The sequence below is a fragment of the Limanda limanda genome, chromosome 21, assembly GCF_963576545.1.
Source record: "Limanda limanda chromosome 21, fLimLim1.1, whole genome shotgun sequence".
In the NCBI taxonomy this organism is placed as follows: Eukaryota; Metazoa; Chordata; class Actinopteri; order Pleuronectiformes; family Pleuronectidae; genus Limanda; species Limanda limanda.
This window is the reverse complement of record NC_083656.1, coordinates 3,707,264-3,724,455: the sequence shown is the minus strand read 5'-3', so window position 1 is coordinate 3,724,455 and position 17,192 is coordinate 3,707,264. Positions and strand designations below refer to the sequence as shown.

The 17,192-nt window shown below is 42.3% G+C and overlaps 1 pseudogene; it reads right to left on the bottom strand.

Moving 5' to 3' along the window:
- Positions 1-645: 645 nt before the first annotated feature.
- Positions 646-17,192, bottom strand: LOC133028171 (vesicle-fusing ATPase-like; annotated as a pseudogene).

The following is a 17,192-nucleotide window of genomic DNA, read 5'->3' as shown; positions in this document are numbered from 1 at the left end:
AAAGTGAAAATTCATTGTATAAGAGTAGAAGATTCACATTCTGCTCCTCATAGCAGAACAGTACAAGGATTTAAATACAAAGATTGTCCTGCTATTTTCCTTTTGTATAATTTTAAAGAGAAAATCCATACTCTTCCATATCACAAAAAGTGTTTGTCAAAGCATCACTTTGGACTCTGGAACCACATTTTGCACATTTATCACAATAATTAAATTTTACTGATAAACTCTCCAAAGTATCAGAATCAATCACTGGCTGCAGCTGTAGTTATCACAACACAGGCTCATGACATCATCCATACTGGGTTCAGTTTCATGAATGACAAATCAGGAGCGTGCGATTGTGTTTCACCAGCAGGTGTCAGCATCCACACACTGTGAAGTTTATTTTAACACGAGCACAGAGGTGCAGTCGAGATAAATGATATAAGAAATGTGTGTTTCTACTTGTCACCACTAATTAACCCTGTTACCACTGAAGAAACACACAGAACCACAGTTTAAGACATCTACTACATTTAGTTTATTTGCTTGAGAATATAAAAGAAGTGTCTGTTAGGGGGTCAGGGAGGGGCAGAAGGATGGTGGTGGGTTGGGGTGGTGGTGGGGGGGGAGTGGGAGGGTGTTGGGCATTGTGTTCGCAGCTCTTCTTCATCGTTCAACAAGTTCAGGGGGTCTTGTTTAAACTGTAGGCGTCAAACATCTGAAAGACAGAAACATTAAGTCTCAGTACGAACATGCACACGGGAAAATAACCTCACATTTCCCAACAGGTCTTGTTTTCCTTCAGAACAATTATTGGTTTAACCGAGTACCCTGAAGTAAAGGTGTTGAAACAAACCCATCAACAACAGACACACAAGCTACAACCAAAGAGACTATGAGAAATGGGTCTCCACCACCACCATTCACTCGGAGCACAACAGGCCTGGACCAAAACACTGGCTAATAACCGTACACTCACACAGTCGCTCACACATGCCAGTCGCAGCCAGAGACCTCCAACAATTCCTCACAGGACTTTGCATTGGCATCCTCATGATCTGCTGCCCTCTTTCTGCCACCTGAGGACTAGCAACGCCACAGAGGGTAGAAAACAAGAGTCTATTACCTTAGGAGGAGTTTTCTTCACCAGCAGCCGCAGAGCTTGGAAGACAAGGTTGGAGAATTGAGGACAGAGTGGGACATAGTCTGATGACACATATTAACAATAAATCATTATCTTCCACCTGGACAAGATAAAGTACTGTAGATGTAATTGGTAGTAGAATATGAAATGTGTTTTTACACTTACCCAACAAGCGTTCGATGTTGTCCACGACCACACAGCACATCTGGCACCTGTAGGCATCTTGAAAAATCTATCACAGACAAATAAAAGTTCAATCAGGTCTAAATCAAACCAACACAACTAGAATTATGTATCAGGACGCACGAAAAGTAATGGTTTTAGTAAATATTTGTTAGGTCTGATTTCAAAGCTGTTTCTATATAAAAAAAAACTTACGCAAGATATTAGTCTGTGGCCTTTTCACGACTCCCACTTTTTAAATAACCCCTGAACTTTTCAAGACATTTCTTTCAGGACTTTCAGGACAACATATTAAAAATATACAGGTGTCGAGTGTTACCTCTTCTATGGCCTGGCATTTTGCGATCTCTGAGAGTCCAATCATGTTGTCGGGGGAGACAAACATGATTGGACTCAGAGAATTTTGCGATCTCAACTGCCAGAGCAGTTTTTCCGCTGTTAGGTGGACCTGTGAACGATCAAATAAAATAGGACATTCTGCAGATCAGTTTGTGTTAAACTGCTGAACATTGACTGAGGATGTGTGTGCTCATGTTCACGCGTTCTACCGTCCAGGAGCACGGAGAGGAGGGGCGTGTGAACACAGCTCTTTATTTGGGTAACGACGAGCTTCCCTTCCTCCAAAACCTCCTCCGGCCGGTCGCCCAACATGAGAATTCCGCCCCCAAGGTACCGGTCTAAAACCTCCCGGCTGGTACCAAATGCCTGGAGGAGAGGAAGACATGTTGTTAATTTAAGTTCTCAAAAAACTCACGAACACACACTAACTGGCGTTTGTGGAACCTGACACCCTGGTGAACACAAACTTCTTACTTCACTAACTTATCTATTTAGGCAGTCTGGAGTTTCTGATTCGATCCAAGTTGAACTTCTGGGCATTTGTAGGTAAATAGCGATGAACATTTGTGTATTTGCTTTATTAAAAGAGGCGTTATTTTCATATTTGTTCGATTTGTTTTTCTATTACAATATTTTGTTTTGTTTGTGTATGTGTTGAGAAACTTACAGGTTGGATGTCGCTCTTCAGCTCCGCGATGAAGTCCAGCTTGGTGACCTTCAGCTTATTTAACGCCTTGGTCTTCCTCCCCACTCTTAACGGCCCAAACACATGAAGCAAATAATGGGTTCCATCATCACTGGATAAACTCTGTGCCCCCACTAGTGAATTCCATTACATGAAGTGTTGCATGTTGAGATTGCACTGTGTGTAGACGATTGCGTGTCAGGAGACAGTGTGCTCCCTCGGAGCAGAAAGGTCAAACAGAGAGAAGGAGGCCGGGAAGAATCAGTGCTGAGACGAGTGAAGTAAAACGTCACCAGACATGTGCCCCTTGTCTGTTATTCATCATCACCCTATACTATCTGCTGGTGTGTGTGTGTGTGAGAGAGCACCTTATCTGTGTGTGCTGCCGAGTTGTGTTGAAATTAAAACTATGCACCTGATAAAAAAACGTATCACTTAACACTACAACCTTTTAAAAAAAAAAAAACACTTTAAAGCCCACACTTAAAAATTCCCAGTCACACAAAGTGAACATGGACATAAATTAAACATTAAGTATAAAGGTGAGTCATGATACAGAAGATGTCTTTGAGGATTCTGAACGTTAGATATTGCCTTACCGCTCTGGACTGGGCAGCCATAATCAGACCCTCCAGTTCGGCAGAAGTGAAGTTCTTGGTCTTCATGGCCAGTTCCTCAACAGCCACGTTGTTGTGCAACAGCTGGTTCTCCCGCATCAGCGCTAGGTGGATGTTGAGGATCTCTCCTCGGGCCTTTTCATCCGGTAACCCTGACAGAAGACGATGATGTAAGTTTATTTGCAAAATTGTACTTGAATCGGTGCATTAGGTAAATTATGTTGCCCGTGTAGATCATAGACTGTAAATAAAGATGGATGATGAATCCTCCTGTTGTACATCAAAGAAAAAATATCCCGATACTGATGCTGCCATCTTAAAATTGTGGTTCTTTTCTCACCAATCTCTATTTGGACCTCAAAACGGCCTGGCCTTAAAAAGGCCTTGTCCATTTTATCCATCCTGTTGGTCGTCCCTGAGGCAGGAGCAGATGGACAGATCGGGAAAAAGGGAAAGCAGAGGGAAGAAGACGAATGAGACAGAGGAGATAAGTGCAGATGACAGAGAGTCTGTGTGTGTGTGTTTGTTGAGCACCTATGACCAGGATGTTGTGTAGCTGATGTAGTCCGTCCATCTTGGCCAGCAGCTGGTTGACCACACTTTCTCTTGCCTCGCTGTTGCTGCTGGCCATGCTGCGCTTCCTACAGATCGCATCGAAGATGAGGTAGAGGTCGCTGCTTGCACCGAGCTGCTCAGCAGAGAGACGAGGATGATAAAGATAATAGTGAATATATGCAACATGATAACATGTGTTTACAGCAGCAGTGAGATACATGACGGCAGTGTTGAGCAACAGTTCCTTGAATTTGTGAATGAAGATGTAAGAAATTCAGTGTAACAGATAAAAACATTGTTTTCATCCATCGTAAAAAAGACGCCGTCAATGTTTTTCTTTCAGAGACTGAAAAATCAGAAATGACCGTCGACAGAGAGACAGATGGACAATCTAAGAGCGCTGCAGGTTGGGGGGTTATCTCTCCATCTCCAGTCCTGTCAGTCTCAGACGTAGGTGTGGAGCTGTCCTTATTACACACTGGATGGAGTGTGTGTGAGTGTGTTTTAGAGGGAGGTCTAATAGGAGGTCAAAGACAACCCAGCCCCTCATTAGGTGGTGAAGAGTGTCTCACCGTCCAATCACATCACTGCTGGGTTTCAATTCATAACTGACACACACACACTAGAACTTTATCAATGCTATTACAGCAGCATCTACTTAAAGGACAGATCTCTCCACTCCTGGAGAAATTACTTTTCTTTTTATTTTGATTGATGAGATGCTTCTCTGTATTCCAGGGGGATAATTGCAGAACACATGACGATAATACGTTCAGGCAAGTTGTAGAAACACAGGTTACATGTATGGAAGCTGCAATTACACGTTTTTCAACATTATTTGTCTAATAATAAAGATTGATCGCAGTAAAAACCAGGATAAACACTCATGTGCATGTAAACTGTAAAGGGTCCTCACCCTCTGCTGCTCCTTCTCAGCCTCTGCAAATAACTGACGCACGTTGGCCTCCGACCCACTTGTTCAGGATTTCGGGGCCGTTGATGAACTTGACATTTTTTATGTCATGTCTCCTGCCGATTTCCCTGGCGATTGAGGTCTTCCCACAGCCTGGGGGTCCGTAGAGCAGGACCCCCTTCACATGCTTCATACCTGGAAACAGACGATCAAGGGTGAATTTCAGTTTTTTTGGATCAATATTCAAGTGCACACAACCAACCGGCTAAAGGTCAGCTCGCACACCACCGAACACTGCCACAGGCCCCTGAGCAGTGTGGGTACGGAGGGTGTGAGTGAGCCGACTCAAACCAACGTGTGCATACGCCAAGTCCAGATGTTGTCAGAACAGGTTTTCACAGGAGTTCTGGATCAAGGATTAGGACTGATGTGGCTGTGTGCGCATGTGTATGGGAAGGGAGGCTGTTTTATTGTGCTGATGGCTTTCATTAGAAATGAACTGCAGCTCTTTGAAGAGTGAATCATCACAATCTGACAGCTGTCAAAGATCTATTAATGCCTGTGTGCAGGGATCACTGTCAGGGGGATGCCAGAGTTTTGAGTCACGGTCGAGGCGGCACAGAGGAATTAATAAAAGTTTTGTTTGCCATTATGTTGATTTACGGATTAAACACAAGCTGAACAATAAGTAAAAACAGTGATTATCTTTGGCATCAGTTCACCATCATGGATTCAGTTCTGAGTGAGAAACAAAACATAAACAAATGAATAAGTTATGGCGCGATGGACAGAAAGAAATCGGGGAGGGACCCATCTTTTTCACCGGTTTTTTTAGAGTTTTCGGGAGACGAAGGCTCTGCGCTCAATCTCCTTCAGCACCTCATCTAGGCCGCCAATGGCCATATTCCCAACGGTCAAGTCTGGCAAAGGGTCGACAGCCTGGCTCGACTCTCCGGTCTCGGCTTTCGCTGAAAGGCCTTTCACAAAATAAGTGAATAAAAGTTTGAAACCAAAGAGCACGTCCTTCTACACTGAAAATCACCAAATTAATTCAAACAAACATTTGAAATGTCAAAGTTAAGTAATGAGCTGTAAGTTACCACAGTCACAAGGAGACACGAATGCTTTTATTGAGTCCCATCTGAGGCCTTTTATTAATTTCTGTCTCTGAATAAAACATCTTTCCTGTCCTCATCTCCCCTTTTCTAGCTGGGGTTCAGTTTCTGTGATAAGCTGTTCAGCTAAGGGATAAAAGACATTGAGGCCATGGAACCCTGAGCTGAAAAAAAAATTAACCTTACGTCTATTTATTTGGACGGCCCCTCAGGTAATCTCTGTAAAGAAATAGAGAAAACATTATTAAGACACATTGTTGCAAAAGAAAAAAACACTCTGTTACCATTCAGCCATCGATAAGGCAAAGATATCAGACAAGGGACAACTACAAGCACAAATAAACATACTACGCATTTCAGGGAGACATCAGTGCAACGTTCCTCTACAGTTTGGGTCTTATTTCACATTTGTCTATATTGGAAAAACATTACTCAGAGCTGTAGTTTACATGTCCACTGAACGCTCCCAGGCCAAGTTTGAGTTTATCAAATTCAAAACAACTTTATTTGTCCCCGGAGGGCAACTCAATCATTGTTATTCAATGAACACCTGGTGTTAAATAAGACCTTTTTGAGGAGGCTACAGTTCCAGCTCCAGAACATTCTCAATACAGTCACACATCACCAAAAAAATAAATAAAAAAACAAAAAACAAAAAAAAAAATCACATTTTAGCAAGAGTATAAATATAATAACAAGAGTCCTATACAACAAAACATACCTGTTCAGAATTTCAGCAAAACAGAGCACTTCGTTGGTCACATGGCTAACATAAAAGAATACAAGGTTCAACAGGTATTCTTCAGGACACAAAATGGCGACCACCAACGCACCTGCACAGAGACAGAACACGTGTTTGCTAGCTGGCTGAAACACTCTGAACTAACTGACAAATTAAAATGATCCATAAATTAATTAAACAACTCGACTGCTTTAATCTTAAATTACACATGAAACCTTCTAAACAACTTACAGATAACTTCAACTTAGAACTTTACACATTAGTGTCGCGCATTTCAAAGTACGTACCTCTCTCAGCCAGCTCCAGAACATTCTGACCAGAACCGTGTAAATAAATCAGTGCCCACCTGCGACCAGTAGAGGGCGCCAAACACATATCAAACACCCAATACAATTAACCAATCATAAGCAAAAGCAGAGGGATTTTTGTTGGGATGCACTATTATTTATCACTATTATTCTAATACCTCTACACTTGGATTTTTTACTTTCCCGGGAGAGGAGGGAACACTATTTGATTCACAGACAGAAAACCCTGTCACCTAATAGATTGAATAAAGATTATGACTTAAAGTGTTTTCTGTAGAGTACCACGATTTATTGGATATTTAGCTTAAGTTGTTAATAATGTTCATTCAGAGCTGAGATTTGACTTGTTCTGTACTTAGAAATCTATTAAAAATAAAAAAAAATCTTCAACTTTGTTTCATTGTTGTGTAGTGGTCAAATTGGTTTAGGGTGACAGTTGAATGCCAATTGGGTTCACCACATACATCCAGAATAACGGGACGGGAGGCTGATGATTGCAGAAATATACAATTTATTAAATGTGCAAATTATTAAAAAAGACTGATCAAACAGCACAGGATCATGTGCATGGGTTGAAGTACTGGCCTGGACTTGATACAAATAACAGATTAAAAAGAGAAGTTAAAGGCTCCAGACCCAATTTAACAAAGCTTAAATATCATGCATTAAATCAGCAAAACAAAAAACTGATAAATATGGAAATTGTTTACAACGGCATCTGTAAATCGCAAGAGTAAAGTACCTGAATATATTCAGCAAATTAAATAAAATGCTACTTGAGAATATAAAAACACGAGTGGCCTGTAATGGTTCTCAGGTCAATGGCACTGTTACGGTTTGGATGAAGATGATGGACCCAGATGCAGAGATTTAAAAATAAAAGGGTAATTTAATAAAAGAAGTAACTTAACTTACAAACAAAACATTAACAGGTAACAAACAAAACACAACGAAGCTTACGTTGGGATTCCAAGGAGAAGCTCAGGAGATAAGGACAGCAACATGGAAGACAGGGGGGTAGATGAACAAACGATCCGACAGAGGACAAAGGGAAGACAGAGGCTTAAATACACAGGGAAGGCAGAGGCAATTGAACACAGGTGTAACACATGAGGGCAGGCTGACAATCAAAGACAGGAAGTGAAGATGGAAACAACACACAAGGAACAGAGACTACAATAAGACAATAACAATAAGACAGGAAACAGAAACCGAGTGTGCAGACATGAAAACAACTAGAACACACACAACAGAGATTTACTAAAACAGAAAACACTTAGAGACTGAAATAAACAAACGGAAATGACAGAACATGACAGGCACTGGTTTGGCCTGTGGATGAGCTGGACGGTGCTGGGGCAGATTTTCTCCAATGGCAGAGGTGGACTTGTGACCCAGCCGGGCTCGGATGATGGCCCCGCTGGAAAAGGCTGACGCATGGAGTCCATTAATTTAAGAGTAAGCTGAGGATTAGAACACCAAACAATTTCAATTAAAGAAGTGTCTGGGTGCAGAAGGATGGTGGAGGTGGTGGTGGGTTTGGGTGGCATCGATACAGGGACATAACATAATCGATTCATGTTTTCTGCTCCGTTCATTGTCTTAGCGATGTGCTGTCGCTGCATAATTATAACCAGCGCTGCTCCAGGATCAGAACAGACGCTCATTAAAGGTCCAGTCTTTACTACTTACTCTTCTACTTCTTCTTCTTCTTCTTCTTCTTCTTCTTCATCATTCAACAGGGTCTTGTTCAAACTGTAGGCGGCAAACCTCTGAAAGACAGAAACATTGCGTCTCAGTACGAACACGGGAAAATAACCTCACATTTCCCAACAGGTCTTGTTTTCCTTCAGAACAATCGATGGTTTAACCGAGTATCCAGACGTAAAGGTGTTGAAACATCTGAGCCCAAAAGTCTTGGAGTTCATGCTTCAGTTTGAACAAACAGGAGGAGCGGAGAGGAAGTCAACTTAATGGCAACCTGTGCAATAACTTACAGAGCGTCTGGAAGCACCTGTAGCGACGAGAACTAAGAAGTGAGAGCAGGGAAGAGACATCGGAATGAGAGGAGAGACGACAGAGAGAAAACCAGGAGACTCACTGTGGATGTGTATGTGCGTAGTTGTGCAACATGTCTCGGCAAACACATACTTCATACTTCTTTGGGCTTGGGATGGTGTGTGAGTGTGTGTCTGTGTGTGTGTGTGTGTGAGAGTGTGGGCTGCAGGGTGCAAAACATGGCCACATAGGTGCATACCACAGCAATTACAAAGCATCCAGGCCCAACAACCAGGCCGTACACATCGTCAACATCCCACAGACACGCAGTCAGCAGGAGAAATTAACACCAGGCAGGGAGTGAGACTTAGGTCAATTTCTGCAGCGACCAGAACAGAAAGATCCTGCCACGGGAGGAATGGATGAGAAACGTCCGCTCTAAACAAAACAATCGGAAGTTGGTTACGCTCGGGCCCCAGATAAGATTTATCTAAAAAGTATGAAAATCCTGTTTCCATGATTCTGAAGAAACAGATTAAAAACAATGCGATGCAACAAACACGGAGCGACTCTGATGGCAGTGGCGTGTTTTTGCAGGGACATGTAGTTTGGAGACAATGAAACGCGATCCAGGATGTTTTTAAAGATCTTTAAGACGCCAAACCACAGCAGAGCGGTTTCCACTACTCGTAGACAGAATTTCTACGACATCACAGAGGAAAATCACAAAACTAAAGACCTGGTCACATCTTAAACCATAACATTTCATTTCAGTGGAATCTGTGGATTCATTCACGATCACGGAGCAAATTCTGCATCGGGGCTCGAGTTCAAACTCAACTTTGGTGAACTCTTGACGTGAACTCGTACCGTTGGACAATAACAAACTGGATTTCTGTAAAAACATATTGTAAAACCAGTGGAGTCGCCATCTTCTGGTCAGAGAACGTGTGTTTCTGGGACTTACGCATTGGCTTCACTTTTGGGACCAGGGTCCATTTTTAAATACAGCGTGATTCCTCACTAGCACTAACTAGCTTCACTATATGACCAAGCCCCCACTCACAGATTCATCTCTGCTTGTGGCTGGTTTTATAATAGCCCGCTCCTTCTCCTGGAAACTGCTCTGCAGCTGTGGGGAGGGGGCAAAGAGAGAGGGGGCACTTAAACCTGTGAATTCATTAATTCAATAGGGAAATGCATTTAGAAATTTGCACATTTAAAAGGATTAAAACTAAAGTACTGTTGCCCGGTCTGAACAGCATCAGCAAGTGTTCAGCGTGGGCACGTGTCGGTGTGTGTTTTGCGCCTGCTTCTGTTTTGGTGTGTGTACAGTTTGTCTCGTTACCTCCAGAGCCTCCACCAGCTGCTCCCCACTGGAGATGTTGGAAATGTGGACATCTGGGCATTTATAGGTAAAAAGCGATGAACATTTGTGTATTTGCTGTACTAGCTTTAATAAAAGGGGCATTATTTTCATATTAATTCGATGTGTTTTTGTATTATGATAATTTATTTCAAAAAACCTCTGTGACACAAAAATGGAAGATGAGGAAAAAAAAGAGACATGTAGAGGAAACTTACAGGTTTGATGTCATGATTCAGCGCCATGAGGAGGTCCAGCCGGGTGACCTTCAGCTTCTTGAACGCCTCGGTCTCTTCCTCCCCACTCTCAACGGCCTAAACACATGAAGCAAATAATGGGTCCCATCATCACTGGATAAACTCTGTGCCCCCCACTAGTGAGATCCATTACATGAAGTGTTGCTCCATTACATGAAGACAACGTGCTCCCTCGGAGCAGAAAGGTCAAACAGAGAGAAGGAGGCCGGGAAGAATCAGTGCTGAGACGAGTGAAGTAAAATGTCACCAGACATGTGTAAGGCCCCTTGTCTGTTATTCATCATCACCCTATAATATCTGCAGCTTTGTGTTGGTGTCTGTGAGTGTGTGAGAGCACCTTATCTGTGTGTGCTGCTGAGTTGTGTTGAATTTAAAACTATGCACCTAATAAAACCCTTATCACTTAACACTAAAAATGTTTTTTTTGAAAACACTTTAAACCCCAAACTTAGAATTCCCACTCACACAAAGTGAACATGGACATAAATTAAACATTCAGTATAAATGTGAGTCATGATACAGAAAATGTCTCTTGGGGATTCTGACCGTATGATATCTCTCTCCGGCATAGGACTGTGCAGCCCTGACCAGACCCTCCAGTTCAGCACCGGTGAAGTTCTTGGTCTGCTCGGCCAGTTCCTTAAAGTTCACGTCGTCAGCCAGCAGCTGGTTCTGACGCATTGTCGCTGTGTGGATGTGAAGGATCTGACTTCGGCCCTTTTCATCCGGTAACCCTGACAGAAGAAGATAATGGAAGTTTAATTGCAACATTTTACTTGAATTGGTGCATCAGGTCATTTATGTTGCCTGTCTTGATCATAGACTGTAAAATAAAGATGGATGATGAATCCTCCTGTTGTATATAAAACAATAAAATATCCCGACACAGGTGCCTACATATTGCAATTGTGGTTCTTTTCTCACCAATCTCCATCTTGACCAGTCTTCCTGGCCTCAATAAGGCATCATCTATGAAGTCCAGCCTGTTGGTCGTCCCTGAGGCAGGAGCAGATGGATAGATCGGGAAAAAGAAGGGAAAGCAGAGGGAAGAAGATGAATGAGACATAGGAGATAAGTGCAGATGTTCAGAGATGACATCAGAGAGTCTGGGAGTTTATGTGTCTGTGTGTGTGTGTGTGTGTGTGTGTGTGTGTGTGTGTGTGTGTTGAGCACCTATGACCAGGATGTTGTTGAGCTGCTCCACTCCGTCGATCTTGGACATCAGATGGTCGACCACGCTTTCGGTGCTGCCGGCCATTCTGCCATGCTGCCTACAGATCGCATCAATGTCATCAAGGATGATGATGTGGAGACCGCTGTTGGAACCGAGCTGCTCAGCAGAGAGACGAGGACGATAAAGATAAAACTGAATATATGCAACATGATAACATGTGTTTACAGCAGCAGTGAGATACATGACGGCAGTGTTGAGCAAAAACAGTTCCTTGAATTTGTGAATGCAGATGTAAGAAATTCAAGAAATTCAGTGTAACAGATAAAAACTTTGTTTTCATCCATCGTAAAAAAGACGCCGTCAATGTTTTTCTTTCATAGCGACTTAAAAATCAGAAGTGACCGTCGACAGAGAGACAGATGGAAAATCTAAGAGCGCTGCAGGGTGGGGGTTATCTCTCCATCTCCAGTCCTGTCAGTCTCAGACGTAGGTGTGGAGCTGTCCTTATTAAACACTGGATGGAGTGTGTGAGTGTGCGTCACCGTCCAAACACATCACCGCTGGGTTTCAATTCATCAAACACACACACACCCACACCCACACTAGAACTTTATCAAAGCTATGACAGCAGCATATACTTAAAGGACAGATCTCTCCACTCCTGGAGAAATTACTTTTCTTTTTGTCTGGATTGATGAGATGCTTTTCTGTATTCCAGGGGGATAATTGCAGAACACATGACGATAATAAGTTCAGCCAAGTTGTAGAAACGGGAGCGTGCCTATATTCCCACAGCCCTATGTTCCTACAGTTCCCACATTTCTACCCCTGCCTGGTAGTTCTCCATTCCGTAGCTGGGGATTTGAAGGAGCTAGCTAGCTTCCAAACTCTCTTGAGCTCAACACCGCTAACCCTAACCCTAACCCTAATTTTTAGAAAAATCTAGAAATGTGGGAACATAGGGCTGTGGGAACATCGGGACTAATTTTCTAAATTGTCAGTGAAAAAAAATCCTTAGAAATGTGGGAACATAGGGCTGACCCCTTAGAAACGGAGGTTACATATATGGAAGCTGTAATTACAAGTTTGTCAACATCATAAAGATTGATTGCAGTATAAACCTGGATAAACACTCATGTGCATGTGACTGTAAACTGTAAAGGGTCCTGACCCTCTCCTGTTCTTCCTTCGCCTCTGCAAACAGCTTCCTGACGTTGGCCTTTGTCTCCTCGGCGTACTTGTTGAGGATTTTGTAGGCACTGAGTATCTTCGGCTCCCGGGCCTTGAGCATCTTGCCAATCTGTCGTGCAATCATGGTTTTACCACAGCCTGGGGGTCCGTACAGCAGGATCCCCTTCACATGCTTACAGCCTGGAGACAGACGATCAAGGGAGAGACACTGAGCACCGGGGCAGCAAATGTTCCTACTCATCATAAAGCTCCAGCAGTTCTGAAGCAGGACTGAAAGTGAGAACTTTTTTCCACTGGTTCAATACTGGTATTAGTTATGTAATAACATGTCACAGGAGCTTAACTTGAACATACTGTATTTTCTGAAATGAAAAAGAAAATCTTTATCACAAATGGTAATTTTCTTGTCTACAATGAATTTCAGTTTTTTTTTTAATCAATATTTTCCTCGAGCTGCAGCCATCTCATTACAGCCGCCAGCTGGCCACAGCCAAAGGCCAAGTCCTGCACACAACCACCCGGCTAAAGGTCACTGCCACAGGCCACTGCCACCGGACACTGCCACAGGCCCCTGAGCAGTGTGGGTACGGAGGGTGTGAGTGAGCCGACTCAAACCAACGTGTGCATACGCCAAATCCAGATGTTGTTAGAACAGGTTTTCACAGGAGTTCTGGATCAAGGATTAGGACTGATGTGGCTGTGTGCACGAGTGTATGGGAAGGGAGGCTGTTTTATTGTGCTGATGGCTTTCATTAGAAATGAACTGCAGCTCTTTGAAGAGTGAATCATCACAATCTGACAGCTGTCAAAGATCTATTAATGAGTGTGTGCAGGGATCACTGTCAGGGGGATGCCAGAGATTTGAGTCACGGTCGAGGCGGCACAGAGGAACGCTGCCTTGCCTGCTCTTTACTGATTCTCAGGTTTGCTGATACATTTCTTAAAGGAATTAATAAAAGTTTTGTTTGCCATAATGTTGATTTACGGATTAAACACAAGCTGAAAAATAAGTAAAAACAGTGATTATCTTTGGCAGTTATTACTAATCAGTTCACCATCTTGGTTCAGTTCTGAGTGAGAAACAAAAAGGCGTGCTTATTTCATCTTTAAACACTAAATAATGTTAAATCACTTATTGAATTCCACTTAATAATAAAGGAACATTTTGCAGTAGAATGTGTTTAAAACTTGTTTTGTTTAACAAGAACGGGACATAAACAAATGAATAAGTTATGGCAAGACAGACAGAAAGAAAGGGAGGGGCCTCACCCATCTGTTCGACCAAGTCTGTTGGGAAGACTCGGGAGGCGAAGGCTCTGCGGAAGATGTCAGAGAACTCCTTGTCAAGGCCGCCAATGCCCATCTTCTCAAAATTCCAGTCCGGGCTGATGATGGACTGGCGAGACTCTCGGGTCTTGGCTTTTCCTGGAGGGAGGACACAAAAAACACTAAGTGAATAAAAGTTTGAAACTAAAGAGCACGTTAGGGTTAGGGTTATCCTAGGGTTTTCCTACACTGAAACATTTGAAATGTTAATGTTAAGTAATAAGCTGTAAGTTACCACAGTCACAAGGAGACACGACTAAAGTGTATAAATAAATAGACAATATTTAGTGTCTGCTACAACTTTCATTTCTTCTCAATCCAGGATGTTTCTGTTTCCTGCTGCTTCTATTGAGTCTCATCTGAGGCCTTTTATTCATTTCTGTCTCTGTGACTTTTAACTGAGACGTGCAGCTCTCACTAGACGAGCAAGACGTCCTCAAATTGTAAGTGAAAAGATGAAGATGATGCTCGGCTCGTACGTTTACATTTAAAATAGATAATTACATTTAGTCTGTGAACAATTAACTCCCTCACAGTGTCAGACTCCTGTGGTCAGACTGCACCCCCTCCTGGAGAAACTTACACATGACACAACTTTGTTTTCACGTCTCACTCGTCTCTCACAAGTTTATTTTAGTATAATAGTGAGTGATTTCGGTTCCAGAACTCACCAATCAGAGTCATGGACGAGGTTTCTGACTTCTCAAAAATCACCTGACTGTTTCCCAGCAACAAACCAATCTCAATCTGAGGAGAGACACAAAAAAGATGATGATGAGTCAAGATTTACACAAATTGTGTAAATTAAAAAGCTGTAATGCTACAGAATGGACGTGTGTGTTCCCCTGATACCTTCGGCTCCTTGCCAGAGGCTTGTTCTCCACTCAGGATGCTGGAGTCCATGGCCTCAATGTCTTTTATCACTAAGCCAAACAGCTTATCACAGAAGCTGAACCCCAGCTAGAAAAAAGAAGACGAGGACAGGAAAGACATTAACAAACTTACATTTAAAAACATTTGTTGGATTTGATATGATGGATTTATTATTAAAAAAAGACACTTCCAAAATCTGAAGTCTTTAATTCCACCAAATTAAACTTTGACATTGGCACAATGTTAACCCCTTAAAGCCCTGAGCACCTGCTGGCCAACGCAGAAAGCCTGGTTGTTGAAGTGCTGGAGGAATTCGCCGGCCATCTTGTCGGAGTCGTACGGGTTGCTGTCCACGTTCTTCTGCAGGAAGTCTATCTCCACTGTCATGCTGCTTATACACTGCTTGGACTTGTCAAACTTGTAGTTTGTTACTGGAAGTGGAGAAACCAAACAGACAGGGAGTGAAATTTACAGTTTAGACAACAACATCATGACCTTGATCATTTCTGAAGACATCTTCCACACATTGGACACAGCAGGTCCTGATATTCTGGATATTCCTGCTCTGATTTCTTGTATTTTACAACTCCTTCTACATTTAGGAATATTCAGCTTTTTCTCCAATTATTGGATTTTTTAATGAGGCGCTGATAACGGCCACTGAAAACACAACTGTGTGAGCTTGTCTTTAAAATACTTATGTCAAATATGAATGCATTCAAATTCTGTTGATTTACATCTGCATGTTCAAATGTGTCTGATTATGTGACCACCCAGTCTGATAAATTAGTCTGTTTATCTGTTTTCAGACATGAAAATTGGGTTTGGACATTTTCCAGACCCAATTCAAGAAAATATCGAGATGTAAAACCTAACCTTACCTTCAACCTCTTGGCCAATCGATAGGCCTGCCCACTTCCTCTATAAAGAAATAGAGAACACATTATTACGACACATTATTGCAAAAGAAAAAACACTCTGTTACCATTCAGCCATCGATAAGGCAAAGATATCAGACAAGGGACAACTACAAATAAACATACTACGCATTTCAGGGAGACATCAGTGCAACGTTCCTCTGTAGTTTGGGTCTTATTTCACAACATTTGTCTATATTGGAATAACATTACTCAGAGCTGTAGATTACATGTCCACTGAACGCTCCCAGGCCAAGTATGAGTTTATCAAATTCAAAACAACTTTATTTGTCCCCGGAGGGCAACTCAATCATTGTTATCCAATGAACACCTGGTGTAAAATAAGACCGTTTTGAGGAGGCTACAGTCGTACCTGTGTGCTGTTGTGGCTGCCAAGTTTATAGACGAGGCAGAGCAGGCAGAGACAGGCAAAGTGAAAGAGGAGAAAGCAATAACAGACAGATTCAGACAAACAGAGACGTCCATGCAAAGAATCCACAGCAACAACAAAGCAAGAAAGCTCAAAGGTTTACTTCTGCATTCATGGTTAAGAAGAAAAATGTGATTTCAGTGTGAAAACTGACGATTTCTGCCTTCAGCAGCATTTTAATATTCACAGGTGCTTTTTAAAGAAAAACTGTGGATATGTGGACATCTGCTGGTCATTTCAAGAGAATACAGGTTTTAGGCACTTCTGCAATTGCTTCAGTTTCCAGGCCCAAAGTCGACATTTATATAAACAGTTCATGAGGAGAGCAAGAATCTCTGAAGAACTGCTTGAATAAAAATGTAAGTTATAAGGGAAAGTTTATATTATTCGTTTAAATGTCTGAGCCCAGCATCGAACAGCTTCCCTCAGGTGACAAATCACTGACAACATATTTCTGTGAAACGATGAACCCAACCTGTGGCAGACTGAAGGCGATGGTCCCGGAGTTGACACTCGGATGCTTCTTCAAGTTGAACACAAACTTGTGTTTTAAAATGCGCACGGCCACGTGTCTGCGTTGGGATGAACAAGTGGGAGACAAAAGGAAATAAGAAGTACAGAACAAGTTGTGGTTGCCTTGTTTAACTAGGGAAGCTTAACATGAAACAATCACAAGTTTATATTTCTTCATCATGTCCTTCCTCTGAGATCTCTGTCAATAATAATTCTTGATCTTAGATCAAATAATTGCCCAGTTAAGGTCGAAACTTGAACCACATCTCTCTTCAGGTTCTATTACAACAATGCTGCCCTCTGCTGACGAGGATTTTGAGATGCACCTTCATTATCTGTTTCCTTATTTAATTGAATGTGTTAAAACACTGGGGCACAAGGTAAATACCAAAGTGTATCACCATGGTTACTGTTACATGCATCAGGAGGAAATCCCACTCACTGTTCAAACTGTGGCTCCTTCTCATTGATGACGGCACAGTTGGTCAACGACAGTTCGTCTGTCGGGCATCGAGCCGCTTGCATTATCTGGAAAGACAGCAGAGAAAATAACGCAAACAT